This window comes from Magnolia sinica, chromosome 7, assembly GCF_029962835.1.
Source record: "Magnolia sinica isolate HGM2019 chromosome 7, MsV1, whole genome shotgun sequence".
In the NCBI taxonomy this organism is placed as follows: Eukaryota; Viridiplantae; Streptophyta; class Magnoliopsida; order Magnoliales; family Magnoliaceae; genus Magnolia; species Magnolia sinica.
In genome coordinates, this window is record NC_080579.1 from 54071819 (window position 1) to 54076213 (window position 4395).

Sequence of the window (4395 nt, forward strand, 5' to 3'; positions counted from 1 at the left end):
CATTTCTACTGTCATTCTTTTATTTTTAATTGTACTGTAACATTCTTTGAGTTTCAAATATTTTAAAAAATACTGGTTCCAAATGAGAAAAAAAATCATAAATAAGAAAAATTAAGAAAGATTTGAAAGTGTGATGAAATTGAAAATTTGCGACGGTTTTCAACCGTCCGTAATTTTTGCGACGCCCTTTTTAACCACGGTTGAAAATCGTTTCCATTATTGAATACGGATTTTGGTGTAATTTATGATTATTATCACATATTTGAGATATGCGTAACAAATTATGTTTTAAACCTTCAACATGCAGAACATCTTTAAAGATAGGTTGATTGGGAAGATTTACATTACCTCTTCTGATGATTTTGCAGTTGCTACCATCTCCAAAAGTAAGCGAGCCGTCATCGATTTGATTGATGTCTGATAGAATTGTCTTATCACCTGTCATATGTTTAGAACATCCACTATCCAGGTACCATCTTAAATGACTGCTTGCTTTGAAAGTTGTGTGGATAACAAAATACTTATATTTTGGAACCCATCTCATTATAGTTTTGGGTTTAAGAGGATCTCTTACCATTCGATGTGTTTAAGAGCAAGAGTTTTTCTTGTTTCTACTTACTCTGTTATTTCTAGAGTTGGATTTCAAGAGATCTTTAAGTGAATCCACTATCTTATCTTCTAGAGGAGGATTATTATTTTTCCTTTGATACTTATGATAGTTGGCCTTAGTTTTTGGATTAAAAGTTTTTTGAAAAGGTTTTTCATTCTTCTGTACTTCCTTTATAGTTTCTACTTTAGATTTTGAAGATTTACCTTTTGCAAATATGGGAGCAGAATTTTTATATTTTTCTGTGTGACTTTTGATATATCCCAAGCAAGATTTGTTGGTACTTCGTCAAGATGCGGTTATTAATTTTTCAAGTAACTACTTGGGTGTATATCTAAGTATCTTTTGAAGTTGTAAGGGAAGCAATTTCTAATTTTAAATTATCATTTTCAGTTTTGAGATTTTGAATTTCAGAAATTTTCAAACTTAAATCTAGTTTGGTTTTCTCAAAACAATCAGAAAAATGAGATTTTTTCAAAACTGATTTTTCAAGTTATAATTTCAGATTAGCAAAGTTTTCTTTTTGAATTTTCAGTTTAGATGCAATCTTACAACTTTCTTTGTAGCATCATAAGCGATTCGAAGATCTTCTTTATTTTCAGAATCACTTCCATGGGTTTCATAGTCAGAAGTTTCACATTCATTTAAGGAAGTGATTCTAGCTATGGTCATGAAGGCCTTTTGATCTTTCTCAGTTTCTTGGTCCGATTCGTCAGTTTCTGAATTGGATTCAGATTATGATGATTCATCCCAAATGGCAATCATGCCTCTTCTTCTAGATTTATCCTTCTTAGGACATTTTGAAGCTAGATGCTCATATTTAGAACAGTTGAAGTATTAGGTGTCTTTAGATTTTGATTTAGAAAAAATTAGATTTCCTTTTCCTTTGTCAATCGGTTTTTGAAAATCTGATTTATTTTTATTTTTGAAAATTCTATAAAACTTTTTAGCCAACATTCCCATATTATCCTCATTTTCCTCATTATCAGAATTTACATTTGTATCTTTGGATTTAGATTTTGAGGATTTAAGGGCTATGAACTTATTTTTTAGCAGCTTTGAAATTCAGCTCATAGGTTTGGAGAGATCTAACTAATTCCTTAACTTTCATAACATCGGTATTTCTCAATTCCTGTATAGCAGTATAACACCTTGAACTTTTTAATACCGAGTATTGAAAGTTCTCGAGTGTTACTATGAATTTAACGTGGTATGTACATGGGCCTCATGCACATCACTTTGGGCCTCACGTACATCATAGTAGGCCTCATTACATGGGCCTCTCACACATCACATTGGGCCTCACACAAGGGTCACATATACATCACATTAGGCCTCACCTCATGGGCCTCATATACATCACATTGGGCCTCATCAAATGGACAGTGTGTATGCAATACACACATCACGGTGGGCCTGTTGGACGTATAGTCCATGGACGACCTGGTGGAAATACACATCCATCAAGGTGGGGTCCAGTCCATGGACGGACAACATGGATAAAACAGATACATCATGTGGGGTCCATGAATGGACAGGATGATAAAACACTTAGAGCATATGGGTCCCACCATCTAGGGACTGGACGGTGCAGATAAAACACATACCATCAAGGTAGGCCCCACGTCCTTGCTGGATGGTGTGGGTACACCACATACACCCAGGTGGGCCACGTGGATGGGGTCCACGTCCAACAGAATGGACGGACGGTGTGAATACAACACCTACTTCATGTGGGTCCCACTATTCACGTGTGGACAGACACACACAACACAGCAGGCCCCACTGCCCCCATGTTTGGACGGCAGGGATAAAACACATATATGACGAGGGGCCCCACCGTCCAGGATCTGCACGTTGAGGATATACATCATCAAGGTGGGTCCACATGGTGGCCCACCAAAGTTCTAGATCAACTAATATTTGTGTCTTGCCTCTCCAGCAGCGCCTGCTGCTGGACGGTGCAGATACAATACATAAATTATGGTGGGTCCACACGTGTGTATGGTGGATAAAAAACTTGCATCAAGTGGTCCCATGTGTGGATGTGTGGGTATGAAACACATAATCGAGGTAGATGAAAAGGCCAAGCTATATGTCCTAGAGGGGGGGTGAATAGGACAGTGCCAAATTAAAACTTATAACAGCGGAATTAAAATGAATATGATAGCCAAAGTAAATCACAATGCAGTAAATTAAAATAACCTCAAAATTCAGATCTTGAGAGGTTGATACAAACGTTGGGTTAACTTATTACATTGGGGTGGGCTTGCATACCGGTCCATTGCCCAATCCATGTTTACATGTATTAGTACATTTTCACAGGATAATTTAACTTTTCAAATTTCTACTAGAGAAGGGCCTTTTGACGTTGATCGTCATTTAATTTCAGCCCTTATGAAAATTCCTGTGAATGATGAGGGTATTCCAATTCATAACTTAACTGATAAACCCTCAATGGCTGAAAAACGCATGCTCACTAGAGACTTGTGCAATATGGATGTTCAATGGACTCAAAAAGGGAATGCGCTCCCCGCAAGGTATTTGTTACCCAAATACAGAATTTTCCACAGAATCTTTGTGTCTAATCTGTATCCTCGTTCGGGTAATAAATTTGACTTGACTTCGTTTATGGTTCGTGTTATCCATGCTATTTCCAATGGTACTCAGATTTGTTTGCCATCCTTAATCTGTCATTTCATTCTTCAGTTTCGACTCCATCCTGGTCATAGTGACATTCCATTTGCCTATTTTATGACTGTATTGGCTACTCATATGTTAGTTGATATGCCGGTTGATGAGGCACCTATCCATCATCTGATCTTCAACAATATTCAATATTCAACATTCAACCAGTTTCAACTAGTTTCATTCAACAAGATCAAACATATACTCCCCTTGACTCCCCACTCCCCCTGAGTAACATAACCAATGCTACTCCTCTCATAATCACATTAAGAACAAACCATTCTCCCCCTTTTGTCACAATATGACAAAGGAGAACTAAATAAAGGAAGTCATGAGAGGAAACATGAGGAAGTAAGAGAGTATAGCAAAAGAGTCATAGAGATACTCAAGATAGCATCACATATATCCAGCATAAATATTACATCAAGAACAAATATCTAGCATAAAATCCAACTCAAACTCAAGCAAACAAGTGCTAAGTAATAAAGTTATTACAGACCAGAAGTCTCATAAAAACTAGTCAGAACTAGAACTTGATGACGGAGCAGGAATAGAGGGATCAAGTTGGTGCATGCCTTTGTTCAAGCGCCTAAGATATTTGCGCATGTACTTGAATTGCAAATCATGAGCAACAGACATGTTTTCCAATACATTTATATTCTCAACTTTACCCTCTAATGCACTCAGACGTGCATCAACATCAGATGGTACAAAATCTGGATCATTTGCTGAGTCAGAATCCAGATCCTCAAAAATGATGGATCATCATTGGGAACAAGAATGCCCAAAAAAATTCATATTTCTTGCAAATTATACAAAAATTAGAATTCAATCTAGCAAATATATACACTATAATACAAGTAGGCATAAATAATCAATTTAAAATGCACATGCCAAGATCAAATTTCATCTTTTTGAACCTGCTTTTATCGAGAGGTTTTGTGAAAATGTCAGCTCGTTGATCTTCAGTAGGAATATATTCTAGAGATATAACTTTTTCTTCTACTAATTCCCTTATATAATGAAATCTAATGTCAATGTGCTTAGTACGAGAATGCTGAATAGGATTTTTTGAAATATTTATCGCACTGGAATTATCA